Genomic DNA, 24,308 nt, shown 5'->3' with positions numbered 1-24,308 from the left:
AGAAGAGAAAATGAGCATATTGTGATTAATATCATTGATAAAAGTGGTAACTGTTAAGCACTTATTTTATGCCAAGCACAATAATAAGCACAGAGCTAGATATAATTGGGTTGTATTCCACCCCGTCCCACCTGGGCCCCACAGTGTAAGTAGGAGGGAGAATGGGTATTGGATTCCCATTTTGCAGAGGAGAATACTGAGGCACAGAGACATTAATCGACTTAACCAAGGTCACCCAGTAGGCAATTGGCAGAGCCAGGATTAGAAAACAAGCCCAAGCTCTTTCCACTAGGACATGCTCCTTCTCTATATTGTAGTTGCTGATCTGAAAACAGCTGTGGCTGTGAATGAGGAAACTGAAGAATAGAGAGGGTGAGTGACTTAACTGATGTCACACAGGGAACCTGGAGACACAATCAGGGAAAAGAATCCAGTCCAGATGTTACGTCTTTCTCTTCTTATTGCCCCAAAGCTCCCCTACATTGGGTAAGCCAGAAGCTGAGCTCTACATGATCCAATTGCAGGCTCCTTTCCGATAAGAACCCGAAAGACGCAATTGATTTCAAGACTTCCTATTCAACCCCTATCCCAAATGTACGACTAGCTGCTTTCATCTGTTAACTTTGTTGAGGTGCTGGTTTACTCTAGTAATAGTAGAGGTCGTTGTGGTAGTAGTAATAGTAGTGGTGGTAGTAGTAGTAGTAGTAGTAGTAGCAGCGACAGCAGTCATATTGATAGTATGATTGAGTTCTTTGTGTAAAGCACTGTACGAAGCAGTGGGGAGAAGGCAATGTAAGTAAGTTCAGATACAGTACCTGTCCCACAAGAAGCACACAGTCTCCGTGATGGAAGATCTCGTCTTGTCTAATGCCATCGAGTGGTTTCCGACCCATAGCGACACCACGGACACATCTCTCCGAGAACGCCTCACTCTCCATCTGCAATCGTTCTGGTAGTTTATCCGTAGAATTTTCTTGGTAAAAATACGGAAGTGGTTTACCATTGCCGCCTTCCACAAAGTAAACTCAAGACCCCACCCTTGACTCTCTCCCATGCCGCTGCTGCCCAGCATGGGTGAGTTTTGACTTGTAACAGATGGTTTTCCACTCGCTAGCCACTGCCCAAGCTAGGAATGGAAGGGATAGGCCTCTGCTTGACTCTGCCTCCCATAGCTGAGACTGAGAGTACTGAAAACTCTCTAGGTGTGACCCTGACAGAGGAATGAAAGATCTACACTTTGAAAAATTGAAGAAGGGCACAGACAACAGGAACACATAGAAAACAAGAATCAAAAGCAAAGGAGATACGAGAGTTACTCCAACAGCCTATGAATTGAATTTACTCTTTTGTTGCAGACACCACAGAACCAACATTAAGTTCTGAAATAATGGAAATCAGCTAAGGGAAATCACCAGATGGAGAAAGGAGGAGTGTTAAAGATGATGTGATTTTTGTTTGTTTTTTTAGAAATTGTATTCAAAGGTTTTAGTACCAATATTTCCTCACAAAGGTTATTTTGACTTAATTAGGGAGTGGGTTTATTTACTCCTGATCTTTTAGTCCCCTATCCTAAATCTGCTAATGTTCCCTGACTCTCTTCTGAAGAAACATTATGCCTCTTGGGCACAAAATTGTTGCAAATGCCAGTTTTGGCTTACTGCATAGGGAAAAGGTCTTCAGCAGTTGCATAAGTGTTCACTTTAAATTCATAGATAAATGAGAATATGTTAATTATTTCTAATTGTGTCCCCCCAATTCAGACAATTTCCAAATAAACCTAATTAACGGTGCAGCCTTGAGTCCCCATAAAATTTAATTAAATCTTTTAGAAAGAAACTTGCAAAATGGCTGTCTATAGATTTTATCAGCAGCCCCACTGGGCATACACATTGCAGTACTCCAAATAGAACGTATATTTATAAAACCACTTCAAGAAAGTATTTATATGCTATTCCTTGCACTAAAACTCAGAGAAAAATCTCAAAAAGCAACCAGTCTTTAATTCTATTGACCTATCATCCAATTGTAGACAAAGTGTAGTGGTTTGGGGCTAGAGTGGTTTCTGAAGAGCAGTTGATTTATTTGTAACGAATTTTGTTGCTCAGACTCTTGGCAAAAATGCGATGACCCAAACTTTTTCATGAGAGAGAGAGAGAGAGCCAGCCCCCTCTGCTGGAATTGATGCTGCAGGTACTCAATCTCCCAGTTTAAAGGTATTTTGCTTACTAACAGCAGATAGGTTCCCTTATTCTAATGCAAAGATATTCCCACTTCAATAAAACAAATGAAATGGAGTCTTAGCGGGTTTCTTTTTCTACCCCAAAATCCAGAGAAAGGAGAGCAAAGTCAGTATCTGTGAAGTAGTAAGGATTCAAGTCCACAAGTTATAAACAAAAATTCCTACCTTCCGAATGTATCTTATGGGAAGTAAAAACCAAATTCAATGCAGACATTTTGCCGGATTTGAAAGGTAGAATCAGATTAGAATCATAAATATAGAGTGAATTTCACTAGCATATTTTCCTGCATTTAACAATTATCTCTTCAAGGTGTGGCTTTCTCTTTGGCACTTGAAAATTATTTTAAGGGACTTTGTTATATTGCCCTTACAATGAGAGTTTTGCAGAGGAATTTTCTCAACTCTCTAAATCACAGTGAGGAGGCTTATTTCACTACCTAATTTCCTTCTCCTCCCTCCACCACACTCTAAAGATAAAAGAATTAGACTGAAAAGCTGTTATCGTGTTTATAATAGGAGAATTTCACAGTAGTCTGGAAAAAAAAAACCTAAAGGGATTTGAGCAGCTACCTCCTACTGATTAATGGCTGTTATGGTTTCAGGCTTGTTTTCAATCCAGTGAAAGGGGAATTGTAACTAGTATTTTGGGCCACTGGGCTGGGCTTGTGGAACAAGGCAACAGGTCTGAAGTGTCTGCTCCTTTGCTTGTGCTGTTTGAGAAAACCTCATCAGTGACAGCCAGGGATGTTGGCAATTCTTGTCTCATTGTCAACCGGCCTGAATTCTAAAGACCTTACCTGAAAGCCTCCCAGGATCTCAGCAGGATGAGATGGGGGTGAGCAGAGAGGCAGTCAGGGGAAGGGTGGTACCAACTGAAATACTTTTTGTTGCCAGGGTAACATGGTATCTTAGGGTTCCTGAGGTAAGCTTGGAGGCTGCCTCTCTCAGAGACTGCATCCTGACTCAGATCAAATGCTGTGAGCATTATTTGGGGCTCAGGCATCAGACTGGCTTGCTAAAAATCTGTGGCTAAAATGGAAGCTTCTAGTGGAAAATGCTGTTTGAGCAAACTATCAGTGTCTGAAGTCCAAAGGGGTTTTTCAGTGCATCATAAAATAAGAATTTGGCACTCTAGAGAGGGACATGATTCAATTTGATATGAAAGAATATTTCACAAGGGAGTTGGAGTCACCTCTTAACACCTTTTTAGTGCCCACATTAGGAAGTTATATTATTCCAGCTGAATTTTTCTAGTAGAAATGTAGGCTTCAAATATTGCTAAAATCCACCCTTTCCTAACCACTAAAATCTGCCCTTTCCTCTCCATCCAAACTGCTACCACATTAATCCAAGCACTTATCCTATCTCATCTTGATTACAGGATCAGCCTCCTTGCTGACCTCCTTGTCTCCTGTCTCTCCCCACTCCAGTCTGTACTTCACTCTGCTGCCCAAATCATTTTTCTACAAAAATGTTCAGACAATGTTTCCCCACTCTTCAGGAACCTCCAGTGGTTACCCAACCACCTCCACATGGAACAGAAACTCCTTACCATCAGTCTTAAAACACTCAATTACCAATTACCCTCCTATCTCACCACCAGCCTGCACACTTTGCTCCTCTAATGCTAATTTTCTCTCTGTACCTAGATTTCATCTACCCCACCACCGACCTCTTGCCCACGTCCTGCCTCTAGCCTGGGACATCTTCCCTCTTCAAATCTGACAGACAATTACTTCCCCCCCTACCCCCATGTAAAGCCTTACTAAAGGCATATCTCCTCAAATAGGCCTTCCCTAAGCCCTCGTTTCCTTTATTTCCACTCCCTTCTGCTTCATCCTGACTTGCTTCTTTTATTAGAGAAGCAGCATGGCTCAGTGGAAAGAGCCCAGGCTTTGGATTCAGAGGTCATGGGTTCAAATCCCTGCTCTGCCAATTGTCAGCTGTGTGACCTTGGGCAAGTCACTTAACTTATCTGGGCCTCAGTTACCTCAACTGTAAAGTGGGGATGAAGACTGTGAGCCACCTGTGGGAAAACCTGATCACCTTGTAACCTCCCCAGTGCTTAGAACAGTGCTTTGCACATAGTAAGCTCTTAATAAATGCCATTATTATTATTATTATTCATCCCCTCTCCGAGCCCCACAGCACTTATGTACGTACCTGAAATTTATTCATTTATATTAATGTCTGTCTCCCCCTCTAGACTTTAAGCTTGTTGTGGACAGGGAAAGCTTTTGATATATTTTTATATTGTATTTTCCCAAGTGCTTAGTACAGTGCTCTGCACACAATAAGTGCTCAATAAATACGATTGGTCAACTGACTTAAGCCACCATTATATTCAGGGAAAAGCAGAAACTTAGTGCCTCTCTCATGCTGAATGTCTTTAGACTATGTAAGCAATCCTTCCTTTAGGGAGGCAAACATCATTTACCTTTTCTTTGAGGGATCCTGACATCATTATCATTATTATCATCAATAGAATCTATTGAGTGCTTACTGTGTTCAGGAACCTGTAGTAAGTGCTTGGGAGAGTACAATACATCAGAGTTGGTAGGCAAATTCCCTTCCCACAAGGAGCTTAGAGTCTAGAGGATAAATAGATTCCCCTCGCCACTCACCAACATATCTTAGATTTTCCACCTCCTTCCTTCATTCCTATTCTGTGACCCCACTGTAAGCCCAGATCTCAGAGCAGTTCCCAGAGTCCAGACATAGTAATGCAGAGCAGGGGTGAGGCAGATCTCCTGCTAGACCCAGGCCACAGCTGTCAGTCACCAGCACAATCTGGAGACTTCATGGACCAGCAGCCTTGTCTCCTCGTGCCCAACTTGGTATTTTCATTGCAAAGCCAAATAAATTACCATAAAAATACTAATTACTAATCCTCCTTGCAGTGCATCAAGGCTGGGATTGAAGTGAATGGAAAACAGCATGGTGAAGCTACTCAGATACTTTTTCCCAGTTTTACAATTTTTGTCAGATACAATACATGCTCATTCTAGGAGGCAGGAGAAACAGGCTCTTGTAGTGGATTTTCAGTTTACTGTCTGACCTCTGGTTAGTCACTTGCTCTTTCTGACCTCACATCTCTGGTGACCTCTCAGGGGGATGCCCTAAATTGTAAGCTTCCTCTAGACTGTACACTCATTGTGGTCAGGGAACATGTCTATCACTTTATTCATACTCTACTCGCCCAAGTGCTTAGTCCATGGCACTGCACCCAGTAAACACTCCATAGATATGCTTAATTGAATTATAGGTGGGAAGGTATGGAAAATCCCTTATAGAATAATTTAAATAGATCAAGCCAAAAAAAAGCACTTTAGTATCAGTTGTATGAATTTTTCTAGTCAAAGTGTTTGGGGCCTTAAATGATGGAAATAGCACAGGATGGGAGTCAGGAGACAGGGGTTCTTATCCCAGTTCCATCACTTGCTTGCTTTGTGATCTCGGGCAAGTGACAACTATCTCTGCCTCACTGTCCTCAGCTGAAAAATTAGATTTAAATACCTGCTCTCCCTCCTCCTTAGACACCGAGCCCATGTTGATTAGGGGTTGTGTCTTGAATGGATTTTACTGTGATCTACTCCACCATTTAGCACAGTGCTTGACATAGCGTGAGCACTTAAATACCTTAACTATTGTTATTTAGATAATTGCCTAATTATATCATGTTTGTAGGAGAGTTAGCTTAAGTGTACTTTCTGTAACTAGGCCTTTGGCCTCTCCTTTCTTAAATAACAAGACCAAGAGAAGGAGATGAGTATATTGGAAGTAGAAGAGGAAGCAGAGATGATTTTGTGTGGCCTAATGATTTTTAAACATTATTTGCAAGGATAGTGTATTTCTTGAGGACTCCTAATGCTACTTCTATTGCTTCTTTTCCCTCCTTTCTGTTCCTTACTCCTGGCCCACCCATCAAGCTTGCTTCATCACATCTTCCAAAGAATTCAGAGCCTGGAGGCTCCTTCCAAAACAAAACAAAATCTCATCAGAATGGAAAGAGTCTCTGCATGACAGATCTTATAACACTGTCTCTACCTTAGTGCTTAGTAAATACCGTAATTGTAATTATCTGCCTTTGTACCCCCACTGACCTAGAGCTGTTAAATAACAATGATAATAATAATAGCAGTGGTATTTATTAAGCATTTATTATGTGCCAGTCAATCAAATCAGTGGTATTTATTGAGTGTCTTCTGGGTGCAAAGCACTTGTAACAAGCTCTTGGGAGAGTACAGTACAACAGAGTTAGTTAGACATGTTCCCTGCCCACAGTGAGATTGCAATCTAGAGGTGGAGACAAATATTACAATGAATTACAATGAATTACAGATATATTCAGTGCTGTGGGGCTGAGGATGGGGTGGATATCAAGTGTTTAAAGAGTACAAATCAGTGTAAGGGTAATGCAGAAGAAAGAGGGAGAAGGGGAAATGAAGGTTTAGTAGGGAAGGCCTCTTGGAGGAGATGTGATTTCAATAAGGCTTTGAAGATGGAGAGAACAGAGGTCTGTCATGTTTGGAGGGAAGGGAGTTCCAGGCCAGAGTGAGGATGTGGACAAGGGGTCAGTGGCAAGATAGATGCAACTGAGGTACAGTGAGTAGGCTGGAATTAGAGGAATGAAGCGTGCGGGGCCACAGTCTAAGCACTAGGGAGAATAGGAATTTGAATCTAAATTTACAGACATAAAAGCTGAGGTTCGGACAAGTTAAGAGACCCACCTAAAAGTCGTACAGCAGTAGCTAGTGTTGGAGCCTGGAGGTTTGGACTACCGGGTTCTTTCCAGTAGGCCATGCTGCTCCTCACCCCCGCTCTCCATTTCTCTGCTCTTTCAGACTGTTGGACTGAGTTAATTACAGAAGGATGTGGGGGAGATAATGGAGTTTAGGCTTTTGAGATTCCTGATTTATTTAAGAATAAGGCCTGATGTTCTGGACAGCAGGCATTACATAGTAGCTTTTGCCTTAAAAATAGATTAAAGGAGAAATCTTTTTCAATATCAAACTGCCGGTGTCTGATCCACAAAACAATGCCAATAAAAGCATACCGTCAAGGGATTACTGGCCTGAGAAATGTGATCAGCACCATGCTTGCACCCCCAATTTTTGTTTTTCAAATCCTGAGTGGGCCTGATTGCTTTGTTGAGCATTAACCCTTTCTCCATTGAACACCAAACATTTCCTTCTCCATGTTCAATCTTTTTTGCTCCTATTACTGGAATACTCTCCATTCCGAGGGAACCAAAACAGCAGAGAAGGGGTTAAGCTGAATCTGCTCCTTGACAGTCTTTTTAAAATCTTAGAAGTTATTCCCAGTCCATAATCACAAATGGAGTTTTAAAGCAGCGTTTTTTGGTACGAAAAAATGTAATGCATTCATTTCCCCAAAATACTAAAGAAAATTGCTACCGGGGAAAGCTTGGCATTTGAAACCTTGAGGGGAATTTCTGCACAGATGGTTTTGTACCATAAAGCTTTTAAGCATCTCAGGCTGATGGAAAAAATATATTTTCCTATATATATGTGTGTGTGTATGTGTGTGTGTATATATATATTGCTATTGATAGATCTAGATGTGCATATACATTCACTTCTAAGCCTATATCTCCTTATATATACTTTATACATACGCACACATTAGTTTCACTGCCAAACTGTAGCCATCAGTGGCAAGCAAGGGAAGGCAAAGAGGGTAAGCAAAATTGAGGTGAAAAAAATATGGTCAAAGGAAATCAATCCCTATTTGAGGTCTGCAGGCTAGATTGCCCTGTAGAATGTAAGGTGATTGGAGTCTCACAATTCAGAGAGTGGTTAGGGAGCAATGATGTATGATCTCCTTTGCGAACCCTTCTCTCCTGTTGGCTTTTTGACTCTCCTCTGCTAATATCACCACTCAATGTTTAGCAACTTATCCGGGATCCTGGACCATCCATCTCCCAGCATTGCATTTGAGAAAGACTCTAAACTAAATGTGCCACATGAAACGTGTCTACCAAGTTGCCTCAGAAAGTCACTCCCAGGCATTCTTTCTTCCTGATAGAAGGAAAGGGACTATTTCTCATGAGGTTAACCAGCCATCCACTTCTACTGCTGCACAATTAATCATTGGATTGAATTATATTGTTTATGAGCAAGAACGTTCACTCATTCATTCAGTAGTATTTATTGAGCCCTTACAGTGTGCAGAGCACTGTACTAAGTGCTTGGAAAGTACAGTTCAGCAACAAATAGAGACAATTCCTATCCTGGGCTCACAGTCTAGAAGGGGGGAGACAGACAACAAAACCAAACAAAACAGTTGTAGTATTTATTAAGGGCTTACTCTTTGCCAGGCACTATTCTAATGTGCTGGGGTAAATATAAGATAATTACATTGGACAAAGTCCCTGCCCCAAATGAGGCTCATAGCTGAAGTAGGAGAGGTAACAGGTATTGAATACCCATTTTGCAAATGAAGAAACTGAGGGCACAGAGAAATCAAGGGATTTGCCCAAGGTGAGGGGTGGAGCTGGGATTAGATCCCAGGTCCTTTGACTGCCAGGCCAATATTCTTTGTGCTAGGTCCTGCTGCAGAATTCTATCAGGGAATAGAATCCATCCAGTGCTTAATATCAATGAATAACAGTACTGACCGATTGATTAATCAACTAGTCCCCTTAATTCCCCCTTCCTGGTTTCAGAACAAATTCTGAAAATTTCCAGAAAAATCCACATGCAAAACTTTTTAGAACCAAGGTATCATATTGTTTGTGTTAAATATTGTTTGAATTGCATTACATATATCACACATTGTTATATAGATTGTTTACTGTTATAGTGTACTCTCCCAAACACTTAGTACAGTGCTCTGCACACAGGACATGCTTGATATATATGATTGAATGAATGAATGAATATCATGATTTGCTTATGATTATCTGGATTTGTAATAATAATAATAATAATGGTATTTGTTAAGCACTTACTATGTGCCATACACTGTTCTAAGTGCTGGGGGAGATACAAGGTAATCAGGTTGTCCCATGTGGGGTTCACAGTCCTAATCCCAATTTTATAGATGAGGCAACTGAGGCACAGAGAAGTTAAGTGACTTGCCCAAAGTCACACAGCTGGTAAGTGGCAGAGCCAGGATTAGAACCCATGACCTCTGACTTCCAAACCCATGCTCTTTCCACTGAGCCATGCTGCTTCTCTAAGTTAGGTAGGGGGGTGGTCCAGGAGGCTTAATTAAATGGAACCCTCCAAAACTCTGGTCACCTATCCCACCACCCCTTAGATGTGGTAATACCATGTTATTCCATCTTGCACTGACAATTCCCAGCAGCAGCAACAGCCAAGCAACCAAGGGGCAAGGAAGCAGTGGTCTGAACATTCACAATAGCTGATCTCATTTTGTTTCCCCTAGTCACATTCTAAATCCTTGGTGCAGTACAAGTCGATTGACTAAGCCAGTGATAAATTCAATAATGAGGAGTTATTAAACCCTAGGAGAGACTCAATGGATGTATTATGCCCATTAGTAAGGAGAAAAAAAGAGAGATTTTAATTGGTGAAGTCCTAGGTCGGTGAGAAAAGTATGATAAGGAGTAAGATAATGAGGAATAAAACCCAAAGTGATTATGCAGTAGAACTCACATTATTTAAAATTATAATCATCCTGAAATGAAGTTAGATCTCTGCTTCTGACAATATTTCACTAACAGGAGCATTATCCCTACAGGGTATTTACATCTTAAATCAGGTTTTACAGACCGAGGCGAAAGGAAATCCAGGGTAGAAATGTACAATATGATGTAAGTTTTATTTCCTGTGGGGACTGTACAAGCTGCACAGAATATCTGGATATATAACGCCACAGGGAAGACTTTTATCTGCCTAATGTACACTGCTGAATTTTACATTGATGCCAAGAGAAAACTACAGGATACTAAAAAGTGATGAACTGGCCAGATTTAATTTGGACATTCTGCAGCCGAGGAGTATCCATCCAAGAGTTTCAGAAAATGTGGATGAGTTATCAGAGGCCACTGATGATATTTCAAACTTTGATTTGTGAGCTAGGGAGACCAGTAGTGGGCAGGCTGCCAATTCACAAAGGAGTCTTCCCTGAAAATTCTCATTCATTATAGATCCTCACTAGCTCTGACACTTTGTCACAGCATAAGCCGATTAGAGGAGATGGAGCCACCCAGATCGTAGCTTTGAAAATAAACATCTGCTCGGAGTTGGATAAATAATGCCTGAAAACTAGTGTTTTTGGTGCTTGTCTCAATGATAGATCGAAACCACGTATAATTTATTATGTACATCTCCCTATAAGGAATCACATTTCTTATCCACCCTAGATCTGAGAGAATCCAGCTGTGAAAATCATATTTCACACTTACCAACGTAGAAAAATATTTTCCTAGAGAACCAGGAAGAATATTTTCCTGGGTGTGGAAGGGGGTAAGAAGCCCAGACTATGGACAGAGCAGAGAGGCAGGGTGCTTTCAAGGAGCAGACTTCTTGCTCTCTGCTATTTTGGCAGAACTGCGTGCCTTGTTGCAAGAGAGGCTTGGATTAGTTTGGAGAACCATCAGAAAGTCAATGTCCTTATTCCTTCCTTGCAAACAGCTAGTCTCTCAGGGGAAGCAATCACTTATGCACAGTGAGAAGCAGAGATGTTTAAATTCATTTATTTTTCAATTAGCATACCTCCTAAAGGGATGATGAGGCCAGCCTTTTCTTTGGTTGAGGAATTTGCCTTGGGCCTGCAGGGAATCCTGATAGGCAGCAAGCGAAGCCTAGAAGACATATTATTAAGTGAAGTTTTGGCTTCATGGAGCCTTTATAGATGGTGTCTAGCTGTATCAACATCCTTGGGAGGCAAAAACCAGGAATGATTATTTTCATTTTACACTTAGAAAACTGGAGGGGACATTGAGGTATCCAGAGCCATGAAGGAGACACAGGCAAATCTCAGAGTAGAAACCAAGCCTCCTGGAAACCCAACCATGGCTCTTTCCATCCACATACTTCTCTGATGTCCTCAGTAGCTCACATGTCCACATTATGGGCTTGATTTCTGAACAGGAGGCAAGGAAACACAGGTTAAGATGAATGATTTTCATGGGGAAAGCACCACCTTAGGGAAGAGAAGCTGGACCATCCTGGCTTGGGAAGGGGGCATTAGCATTACTAAAACAGGTGTCTTTGAGCAATCAAATCTATAATCCCTGGAAAAATAGAGCTCTTCCCACCACTGCTCCTAACACAGTCAGTCAGTCAATCCTATTTTTTGAGCACTTCCTCTGTGCAGAGCACTGTACTAAACTCTTGGAAGAGTACAATATAATGATATAACAGATACATTCCCTGCCCACAACAATCTTGCGAGACATGGCCATTACTTTGCACTGAAGCAACCAATTATTTTTGCACAGATATGTCTTTCTGGTCTTGTACTAAGGAACATAGTGCTATTCCAGTTTTCCTCATTCTCCTTCCTCTGTGACTTCTCCTTTATTCTCTCCTTTATTCAACAAATACAACTCATTGAGCACTTACTCTGTGTAGAGCTCTGTGTACACCTCTTCCAGGAGGCCTTCCCAGACTGAGCCCCCTCCTTCCTCTCCCCCTTCTTCCCCTCTCCATCCCCCCACCTTACCTCCTTCCCTTCGCCACAGCACCTGCATATATGTATATATGTTTGTATGTATTTATTACTCTATTTATTTATTTTACTTGTACATATCTATTCTATTTATTTTCTTTTGTTAATATGTTTTGTTCTCTGTCTCCCCCTTCTAGACTGTGAGCCCACTGTTGGGTAGGGACTGTCTCCATGTGTTGCCAACTTGTTCTTCCCAAGCGCTTAGTACAGTGCTCTACACACAGTAAGCACTCAATAAATATGATTGATTGATTGATAGAGCACTGTACTGGGTGTACAGTAATAATAATAATAATAATAATGATGGCATTTGTTAAGCACTTACCATGTGCAAAGCACTGTTCTAAGCGCTGGGGGGATACAAGGTGATCAGGTTGTCCCACATGAGGCTCACAGTCGTAGTCCCCATTTTACAGATGAGGTAACTGAGGCTCAGAGAAGTTAAGTGACTTGCCCAAGGTCACATGGAAGACACGTGGCGGAGCCGGGATTAAAATCCATGACCTCTGACTCCGGAGCCCATGCTCTTTCCACTGAGCCATGCTGCTTCTGTGTGGAAGCAGTAGAATTTGCAGGCACAATTCATGTTCTTTAGCTGCTCTTCTTCACCTCACCTATTTTTGTATGGATGACTGTTTTTTGTTTATAATGGTATTTGTTTTTAAGCACTTACTATGTGCCAGGCACTGTAGTAAGCTTTGGGGCTAATACAAGAGAATCAGGTTGGACACAGTCCCTGCCCCCCATTGGGCTAAAAGTCTTAATTCCCATTTTACAGATGAGTTGACTGAGGCACAAAGAAGTTAAGTGACTTTTCCAAGACCAAGCAGCAGACCGGTGGCAGACCTCTGACTCCCAAGCCCGTGGATAGAGCTCTTATCCTATTTGACTCCCTGTTGGGGGGGCTCAATCATAACTATTCTCTCTCTGCTGTTGTCAGAACAAAAGTAAGATTAGCTTTTGATCTCATACCATATAGGAAAATTATGGGGAAGCAAAGTGAAAGGTATGCTTAGGAAGAGTGGTGTGCATCAGTTTCAGGCAACATCACACTAAGTGTTCAAAATGATCACCTGGATGTACGTATAAAGCAGAAGAAAATTCTTGTATTTCATTCTGCACAAGAAATTCCTCCAGTAGTCACTGCTAGAAACCTAATAATAATAATGATATTTGCGGTATTTGTTAAGCACTTACTTAGTGCCAGGCCCTGTATTAACCACTGAGGTGGATATAAGCAAATGGGGTTGGACACAGTCCCTGTCCCATATGGGGCTCACACTCTTAACGTCCATTTTAGGGAAGCAGTGTGGCTCAGTGGAAAGAGCCTGGGCTTGGGAGTCAGAGGTCGTGGGTTCGAATTCCGGCTCCCCCACTTGTCAGCTGTGTGACTTGGGGCAAGGCACTTCACTTCTCTGGGCCTCAGTGACCTCATCTGGAAAATGGAGATGAAGACTGTGAGCCCGACGTGGGACAAACCAATTACCCTGTACCTACCCCAGCGCTTAGAACAGTGCGTGGCACATAGTAAGCGCTTAACAAATACCATTATTATTATTTTACAGATGAGGTAACTGAGGCACAGAGAAGTGAAGTGACTTGCCCAAGGTCACACAGCAGACAGGTGGCAGAGCTAGGGTTAGAACCCAGTTCCTTCTGACTCCCAGGCCTGTGCTGTATACACTAGGCCAGCTTAAATACTACGAACAATGTCTCTACCATTAGCCCAGGTGGAAAATTCTTCCCCTTCCTCTCCCAGTGTGAAGATCCGTAAATTCTAGACTATAAACCTACTGTGGGCAAGGAATGTGTCTACTAACACTGTTGTATTGTAGTCTCCCAAACACATAGTACAGTGCTCTATACACAGTAAAAGCTCAATAAATATGGTTGATTGCTTGACATATGAGGGTGGATAAATGATGCTGCTCATCAAGAAAGCCATTAAGATCTGGGCATTTTAGAGACAATACCAAGACTAGTTTCAGGAGATTCATAATAAGATCACAGAACAACTTGGAGTGAAGCAGGCATTGAAACACCAGGATCTTACATATTCTTATGATCGTGACAAAAGGGACACTCATTAAAGCCTATATGAAGCATGAGAAGTAAGTGAAAGAGCCAGCTTGATAATTTTGTGAAGAGAATTAGAAAGAAGCAGCATGACATGGAGGAAAGAGCATGGGCATAGGTTCAAGTTAATCAGGTTAGATATAGTCTCAGTCCCACCTGGAGTTCACAGTCTAAGTTTGAAACTGGTGGAGGATTTGGTCCCTGTGTCTTAGAGCATTATTGAAATAATAATAAAAATAATAATAATGTTGGTATTTGTTAAGCGCTTACTATGTGCCAAGCACTGTTCTAAGCACTGGGGTGGGGGGGATATAAGGTCATCAGGTTGTCCCACGTGGGGCTCACAGTCTTAATCCCCATTTTACAGATGAGGTAACTGAGGTCCAGAGAAGCTAAGTGACTTGTCCAAAGTCACACAGATGATAAGTGGTGGAGTTGGGATTAGAACCCATGACCTCTGACTCCCAAGCCTGGGCTTTTTCCACTAAGCCATGCTGCTTAAAAGTATAAACGTTGGGTATGGTGTTCAGAACTGAGCTGCAAGGAAGTGGCAGAGGCAGAGATATTTGATGAGGATCACTCTGTGCTAGCCCAGCCCCTGTAATGCAGAGATTTGGGTGATTCCTCCTTGGAAGCACTAGAATTACTACAGGGCATGCAGAGGTGCCTAGTTGGCTTTATTTATATGGTTTAAGCCACTATCTCAAAATACATTTTGGATGATTCCTTTGGATCTAGGTCTCTCAGCACTAGCTCGCTGCATACAGCCCCCTTCAGGGCTAATATCCTCTACCAACTGTGATTTGGATGCTTTTTGCTTCTCTCCTCTGTTTCAACTCTCCCTTGATCTCTTTACCCTTTAGCCATGCAATTCAGACAGCCATGGATTCTGGGAAACAACGTGCATAAAACATCGATAGGTAATGAATTATAAATCTGTGCGACGGTTACGTGACTGTTAAGTTGATTTCAATTTCGACAGCCCATTGGCCTCCAGTGTACACCACACACACAGTAGGGGATAAGCACTGAAAAAACAAAATATCGCTGTAATATTAAAGTTCCCAATTATCATGCAAACCTGGAGAGGAAAGGACTAAATAAAAGCATAAAGAAAAAGGGTAGGACACTGGAGACAAAATGAACAGTTCTTTGCCATCTGCAAGTAATAAGGATAATTTATAACCTAGATTAGAAAAGAACTTCTGAGCTCATTTATAATGAAAACATTTAATGCTAATGACAGTAATAAGTTTTAAATTGAAATCCATTTACCTTTTGGGGATTCTTGCATATTTTCAATCCCAAAGTTGATTGGTTTTAGATGGGTAGATGTGTTCTCCTCAACTTCTGTCCAACCTCCATAAAATAGAGAACTGCAGGAGGAATGATGTCAACACAACTATACAATATCGCCCAGACTCTATTTCCTAGACACTAGATCGTGTTTCCTTTTCCTCCCTTCTATCTGTAATCTATTTTGGTGTCTGGCTCCCTTGCTCGTATCTAAGGGATCTTGTTTACTAATTCTAAGGTATTCTTCACAAGGGCAAAGTACAATGTTCTGCACGCTGTAAGCGCCCAATGAATGCCGTGTTTGATTGACCGACTGATGAAAAACTTTCTCGGGATTTGGTTGACTCCACTTCCAAATGCACGTCATAATGCCGAGGCTGAGAGAGAAGGCTAAAGCAGGCCAGGGACAATGGAATTCTTACCAGGAAGTAATAATAATAATAATCATGGTGTCTGTTAAGCACTTACTATGTGCCAGGAACTGTACTAAGTGCTGGGGTGGATAAAAGTAAATTGGGTTGGATGCAGTCCCTGTCAATTGTTTAGTATAGTGGTCTGCACTAGGTAATTATTCTATTAATACCATTGATTGATTGGTTCAACTAAAATAATCTGAAACAAAGAAATGCTTCCAAGTAGGGATGAGACATAAAATCTATAGTAAAGGAAAAAATGGAAAAGGCCATTATTATTATTTTTTTAGTTCCCTGCAGGAGACATTATCACTTCTTTGATAGGAGGTGATGGGAGTGTTTGACCTGTGACAGAACAGTGCTTTGCACATAGTAAGCACTTAATAAATGCCATTAAAAAAAAAAAGAGTGTTCACGTTTGGGAGTTGGATTCAATTCTAGCCCAATAGTGTCCCATTAGTGGCACGTTAGGGGTAAAGCCTTGAAGACCTCATACATCACTGCTGCTCCTTGAGATGGAGAAGCTTAACCCAACTCAATAATCACCCCGCAGTCTCTACTTTGGACCACTAGTGCTAAAATTAAAAAAAAAAAGTCATTTGAGGGGCTGATTTATTATTTTCATTTTTTATGATTGTAAAAGAGAAATCTGAGACTGTCCTAGGCACTCATGTTCTCCTGACCTCTGAGGTCCAATGCACAATTTTTCCCCTATTATGAGGAAAGAGAAGCACTGTAGCTTAATGGAAAGAGCACAGATCTGGCAGTCAGAAAGACATATGTTCTAATCCCGGCTCTGCCACATGTCTGCTGTGTGACTTTGGGCAAGTCACTTAACTTCTCTGGGCCTCGGTTACCTCATCTGGAAAATGGGGATTAAAAGTGTAAGCCCCATGTGGGACAAGGACTGTGCCATCCCAGCACTTAGAACAACACTTGGCAATAGTAATCATTTAATAGTACAATAATTACTAATTATTATCATTATGATTTTGATCTCTAACTTTTCCTGCAGGTGGGCTCAAAACATTTCCAAGGGAATGGCGTGCCAGTCATATTCCTGGAGCTAGAGTTTCCCATTCCAGTCATACTTTCCACATGCAGACCTTACTTATGAATACAGACTCTTATCCCCAATCATATTTTCATCTGGATTGAATGAATTTCAAAATAACACCTTATAAAAAGCACAACACCTTCTTCCTACTGCATTGATTCCTGCAGACAGTGAACTTTTGTTTTGGCTTCTGTTTCACATAGCACCAAGACTGAGGAAATCCAAACCTTACACCCACAACTGTGGGGAGAGCACACTTTTGGAATGGAGGCCTTTGGGGCCTGAATCCCAACAACTTCACATCTGATGTTCCTTTGTAATTTACATGAGTCTGTGTGGGCCAGCTCTGTGTTACTTCTCCTAAAACTAACACATCAGGAATTTGGTAGTCAAGGTCTCAGCCTTCCACGTGACTTTTTTTTCCTCTTATGGCATTTGTTAAGTGTTTACAAAGGGCCAGGCACTCTACTAAGTGCTGTGGTAAATACAAGCTAATTAGATTAAACACAGTCCATGTCCTACATGGATCTCACAGTCTTAATCCCCATTTTACAGATGATATAGCTAAGGCACAGAGAGGTTGCCCTAAGTCTCACAACAAACAAGTGGCATGGCCAAGTGAATAGAGCATGGGCCTGGAACCAAAAGGACCTGTGTTCTAATACCAGGCCTGCCATTTGTCTGCTGTATGATCTTGGGCAAGTCCCTTCCCTTCTCGGTGCTTCAGTTACCCTGCTTGTAAAATGAAGGTTAAGAATATAAGCCCCATATGGGACATGGTTTGTGTTCAACCTGATTATCCAACCTGAGCACTTAGTACAGTTCCTGACACATAGTAATCACTTAATAAAATGTCACTTACAAAAAAAATCCCTTTAGCCATATGGGTATGGCTTTAATTCCTGCAACTTTGAGCTGATGCAGAGTTTCTCAAGGTGATTCCATATCCAGCCTTCCTAGTCTTTCAATTATACTGTTCTCGTCTCTTAAATGCTCTTGCATTTTGGAGACTAGCATTAAAAGTTGAAACTAGAAACCATTAGTGTTTAATTTTTTTTCTGAATTGCACTCCTGCTAATTAGCCCTTTAAAAATGTCTGGAGATCTTGTTAAGATATCTGAGGAGGTATCTCTGTAATTGATAATTACTTGGTGTAAGAACATGAGCATTACCTTTGAAAAATATAATTGTTCCTTATCAACAGTCGTTTTATTTAAAGAGAGTGGTGCCAAATACCTAATCTGAAAGAATTCCATTACATTTAGGAATTAAAGACCTGGAAAAGCTTTTCAGAGATGCTTTGCTCTCTGCCTGGTGAGTGTGAAAATCATTTGCAAATTTTTATGGTCATAGTGAAACAGATATTTTTTATCATCATAGGTATTCCCTGTGAAATGCTAATTGCGGTATTGGTTAAGCACTTATTATGTGCCAGGAACTGTACTAAGTGTTGGGGTAGATAAAAAATAATCAGGTTGAACTCAGTCTCTGTCCCTTATGAGCTGTAGAATGAGACTGTGAGCCCATTGTTGGGTAGGGACCATCTCTATATGTTGCCAACTTGTACTTCCCAAGCGCTTAGTACAGTGCTCTGCACACAGTAAGCATTCAATAAATACGATTTAATGAATGACGAAGGGATAAGTATGGGGTTGGAGAAGACATAAGAATGAAGCGGGGCTGTCATCCAGTGCTTAAAACAGCACTTGGCACATAGTAAGTGCTTAACAAATGTCATCAATATTATAATATCGATATTATTATCATTAGAGAAGGAGCATGGCTCAGTGAAAAAAGCCCGGGCTTGGGAGTCAGAGGTCTTGGGTTCTAATTCCAGCTCCGCCACATATCTGCTGTGTGACCTTGGGCAAGTCACTTAACTTCTCTGAGCCTCAGTTTCCTCACCTGTAAAATGGAGATTAAGACTGTGAGCCCCACGTGGGACAACCTGATCACCTTCTATCCCCCCCAGTGCTTAGAACAGTGCTTTGTGCATAGTAAGCGCTTAACAAATACCAACATTATTATTAACGTTATTATTATTGTGGATCAGATCAAAAGCCAATCCAGCCCAATGTTCTGAGTTTGACAGTGGCATCAAAGGGCAAGGAAGAAGGTGCATACAAATGAAGAGCAGATAGTTTGTGAAGATTTCTCTACTCCAGTCTGTCTACAACTAGACAGAAGCAGAGTGGCTCAATGGAAAGAGCACAGGCTTCGGAGTCAGAGGTCATGGGTTCAAATCTGAACTCTGCCAATTGTCAGCTGTGCGACTTTGGGCAAGTCACTTAACTTCTCTGTGCTTCAGTTACCTCATCTGTAAAATGGGGATGAAGCCTGTGAGCCCCACGTGGGACAACCTGATCACCTTGTATCCTCCTCAGTGCTTAGAACAGTGCTTTGCACATAGTAAGCACTTAACAAATACCATTATTATTATTATTACAACTGGTCCATATTCATTTGGCTTATATCATTTCCACTCTTTTTAATTTTCTACTTCCTGTGTCTTTCCTTCTGACTTTCTCATGCTCAGAAAGGGAATAGTTATATATAAGCTTGTCTCTAGACTGCAAGCCCATTTCAAGCAGGGAAAATGTCTATCAACTCAGTTGCACTCTCCCAAGGGCATAGTTCAGTGCTCTGCACACAGTAAGCCCTCAGTGAAAATACTAATGATGATAAGAGAAAATAGCACAACATGAATGCAGAGAGGACAAAACCCAAAATTTCTAGCAATCTGAGAAGCAGCAGGACCTAGTGGATAGAGCATGGGTCTGAAAGTCAGAAGGACCTGGTTTCTAATCCTGGCTCCACCACTTATCTACCCTGTGCCTCAGTTACCTCATCTGTAAAATGGGGATTAATACCGTGAGCCTCAAGTGGGCCAGGGACTGTGTCCATCTTCGTTAACATATACCTACCCTAGTGCTTAATACATTGCCTGGCACATAGTATGCACTTAACAAATACCATAAAAATGTAGAGGTAAGAAAATTTCTAAGATTGCAGAAGGAGAACAATCACTGTGGAGTGAGGCAGAGAAGATATGAGCTAGATTATTCTCTATAGGTAAGGTTGCTTCCAATTCTTTAATATTGCCAAAAGATATGGCAGCGTCAGTGTGACAGCATTGTGGAACAGTAGGGAAAGATTGATTTATGACACAAGATTTGAAAGAGGAAAATCCTGTAAAAGAGAATCCAAGACATAATTTATGGCTGAGATACCAACTAAAGCAAGAACTGCACTCTTGAGTTTTCCCATCCAATGATTATTCTGAGAACCCTAAGGCATGTATAGTGGTAGTGTCTTCTCACAACATAGTAGTGTGCTACCTTGAGCTGCTGATTATTCACTGAAGAAGATTGATGATATATGGAATGTTGAATTTAATTTGGCAGTATGTACCACTTTGTGAAAGAGACTTCATGAAACGTTCCTATTTTCATCTTCAGTAAATCTTTAATTGTCTTTACTTTTCTACTTCTTTCAGGCTGAAGCCCAATTGGAAGGGGTCAAGGAGAAAATTAGAGGAGAGGAAGTGGTGTAATTTTTCTCTATTCCACTCAATGTCAGTCAATCATATTTACTGGGCATTTACTGTGTGCAGAGCACTGTAATAAGTGCTTGGGAGAGTACAATATAACAGTGTAACAGACACATTCCCTGCCTACAATGAGCTTGCAGTCTAGTGGATGAGTTTACAGTTCATCAGAAAGTTTTGTGACAAATTATCACCTGGGATCTGGTGACCCCAGAATGGCTCCATTCTCCAGTTAATATTCTACAGTGCAGCCTAGGAAAGGAGCTGATCTTCCCCAAACCTGTGCCCCTAAAAACATGATGGGCTTAGCCTGTTCTAATCCCTCAAAATCTGATTCCTGAGGGGATTCTGTAGCTGTAAACCAGCAGCTATTTTGCATGTCTATTGGTGTCTGGGATCTGAAGTGGTTGTCCATATATCTAGCAAGTTAACTACCTCCAAGTTAGGTTGGCATTCTCCTCTGCAGAGAACATGACATAGTAGGTCTGGCCACCAAGGCATTTCTAAACTGAACATCCTTCTTGGAGTCCCCTGGGCTTGTGACCACACCCATCCCAGGATTGTTCATGACACAAGTTTTGCTAATCAAATTGGTTTACCTTTTTGTCAACTTTCCACTTTTCTCATCCACTAAGGGAACCCCCTTCTGCTTGATGACTTGAGGAAATTTCCCCTGAGATAGGGTTACCTTAGCTCAACTTTTCCCCTCTCAGGGTCACACCTGGAGAGTTTTCTTTTCTCTACCAGTCTCAACTATGGGAGGGAGAGTCAAGCAGAGGCATACCCATTTCATTTCTAGCTTGAACAGTGGTTAGCAAGTGGAAGGCAATATGCAACAAGTCAAAACTCACCTGTACTGGGCAGCAGCTGCATGGGAGAGAGTAGAGGGTGGAGACCCAAGTTTACTGCGCTGAAGGAGGCAATGGTAAACCACTTCTGTATTTTTAACAAGAAAGCTATGCGGATACACTACCAGAACGATTGCAAATGGAGGTGGGGCATTCCGGGAAAGATGTGTTCATGGTGTTGCTATGGGTCTGAGACGACTCAACAGCATAAGATAAGATAGGCCCGACTTTTGATGTCAGTCTAGATTTTTCCCTGAGGAATTTCTCTGCCCTGTGCTCAATCGTGGAGAAGGGGCCTGGACCTGGAAACCCTAGATCAAAGTACTTGTGCATATTTCTTTCTTTAAAAAGTGTATAAAAGTACTTTACTGTGAGCCAAAGAAAGATGGAAACAAAACAAATTACAGTCTTTAACAGAGTGCTCCAGGAGTCCTACTGGGTACTGATAAAGGAACAAAGGGGTAGAAGATAAAATAATAGCTCCCCAAATTGCTCTTAGATACTAACTGTTCTGGAATATGATGCATGAGATTGAGCGAACTAGCAAATTTAATATTATTATGTCATTTGATCATGATTAGGCCATTAAGATCATTATGCTGTTATGGCATGAAAATTTTACAGAAATTTGACATGCTTTATTAGGAATTCAGGATTAATATCTTCCTGTTACCATTGTCCCTTTACACCTCTTTTATAATGTCTAAGCATTTACATATTTGCTTTATTTTTATATCTCAGGGAAAAAATTGAAAACAGATGAAAGAAATGGCCAAAGCCAACTCCAAGGGCAAAATGGGAATTCAATACCTGTTCTCCCTCTCCCTTGGACTATGGGACAGAGAGGATATTCGGCCTGATTATCTCATATCTACCCCAGTGCTTACAACAGTGTTTGACAGATAGTAAGCATTTAACAATTAGTAAACTTCCATTTTTTAAAAGTGCCTAGAGCTTAATAGACATCCCTCCATGACCTATCTCTCATCCTATCCCGACTGGATTACTGCATCAGCCTCCTCTCTGATCTCCCATCCTCCTGTCTCTCCCCACTTCAATCTATACTTCACGCTGCTGCCCGGATCATCTTTGTGCAGAAATGCTCTGAGCATGTTACTCCCCTCCTCAAAAATCTCCAATGGCTATCATTCAACCTACGCATCCAGCAAAAACTCCTCACTCTCGGCTTCAAGGCTCTCCATCACCTCGCCCCCTCCTACGTCTCCTCCCTTCTTTCCTTCTACAGCCCAGCCCACATTCTCCACTTCTCTGCCACTAACCTCCTCACTGTGCCTGGTTCTCACCTGTACTGTTGTTGACCCCCGGCCCACGTCCTCCCCCTGGCCTGGAATGCCCTCCCTCCGCACATCCGCCAAGCTAGCTCTCTTCCTCCCTTCAAAACCTTACTGAGAGCTCACCTGCTCCAGGAGGCCTTCTCAGACTGAGCCCCCCCAGTTCCTCTCCCCATCCCCATCCCCCCAACCCTACCTCCTTCCCCTCCCCACAGCACCAGTATATATGTTTGTACGGATTTATTACTCTATTTTACTTGTACATATTTACGATTCTATTTATTTTTTTCGTTAATATGTTTTGTTTTGTTGACTTTCTCCCCCTTCTAGACTGTGAGCCCGCTGTTGTGTAGGGACCGTCTCTATATGTTGCCAACTTGTACTTCCCAAGAGCTTAGTACAGTGCTCTGCACACAGTAAGCACTCAATAAATACAATTGAATGAATGAGTGAATGAAGGACCTAAGCCCTTTCCCCTGGCCTGTACCCTTTTCAGATGTTCCTCATACCTCCAACCCAGGAATCCTAATGGGGTCAATTTGGCTAAATGAACATGAAAGTTGAAGATGAAGGGCTCTCATGGCTTCATCCAGGCAGGGATATCAAGATGAAGGAAACAAAGTAGACTAGAAATTAGAATGCAACAAAGGGTAAATAGGATGGGAAGCAGGTAAGGATATTAAAAATATAGGAAATATGGTTTTCCAGCACAGGATACAGTGTCAATTCAGGTTTATTTTTGTAACAGATGTATTGTTCCTATTCAGATCAGTTTGCACAGTTTAAACCAAGTGCCACCAAAAGTCTTAGGTTAAATGTCAAGAAAATCACCCCAACTGGAGATTGCCTATGAGGGAACTGTTCCTCTGGGATCTTGGTAGATGCTGGAAATATTTATAACTAGATGGCCAAAACACTTCCTTATAAGGAGGAAGGATAGTCAAGTGGAAAGATTATAAATCTGGGAGTTAGAGGGCCTGGATTTTAGTCCCAGCTCTGCCATTGGTCTGGCAATTGGGCAAGACACTTAACCTTTTTCTGTCTCAGTTTTCTCATTTGCATAATGGAGATAATAATACCTGCTTTACCCTTTTTCACGGGGATATTTTGAAGATGAAAATGAGACAGGTGGTACTGCTATTAGTAATGATAATAATAACTGTGATAACTGTTAAGTGCTTATAATATGCCAGGCATTATGCTAAATGCTGGAGTGGATATAGTATCAGATCAGGCACAGGGCAGAGACAGTTCCTGAACTGTTAATATACGTATGCCCACTCTATGGGGCTCTCACTAAGGGGGAGGAAGGACAAGCATTTAAACCACAATTTACAGATGAGGAAACTGAGGCACAGAGACATCAAGGAACCTGCTGAAGATTTCACAGCAGGCAAGGTGTAGAGCCAGGATTAGAACCCAAGTCCCCTGACTCCCAGCCCTGCATTCTTTCCACTAGGCCTCACTGCTCTACGTGAAAGTACTTTGGAAAATAAAAGCTCAATGCAAAATTTAATGCATCATTGTACTTGCTTTGCACTATGGAAGGGGCAGGTATCCTAACAGATTGTCAAAAATTTATCATTGACCACAAAACTTTGACAACCCATCACCGAATGGTATCAACAAGCCGTTACACAAACTAATTATTTATCGGATCTGGAAAAGGAGTCACGATAAATCACTGCTCAGTTGGATCGAGACCATCCATTCAGATATAGTCTCCTGAGTTGGGATGGAAGAAATGCAGTGCCCAATCTCCTAATAGAATAAAACAGGTCAAACCCAAGCACACCCGAACTCTTCTGTGTGACAGAAAGTCTCTTGGTCAAACAAGGGGGCTCTAATGTAACAAAAAGTAGGGCTATAAAATTCTA

Source organism: Tachyglossus aculeatus, chromosome 21, assembly GCF_015852505.1.
Source record: "Tachyglossus aculeatus isolate mTacAcu1 chromosome 21, mTacAcu1.pri, whole genome shotgun sequence".
Taxonomy (NCBI): domain Eukaryota; kingdom Metazoa; phylum Chordata; class Mammalia; order Monotremata; family Tachyglossidae; genus Tachyglossus; species Tachyglossus aculeatus.
The sequence above is the reverse complement of the archived record's forward strand: the minus strand, read 5'-3'. Positions refer to the sequence as shown.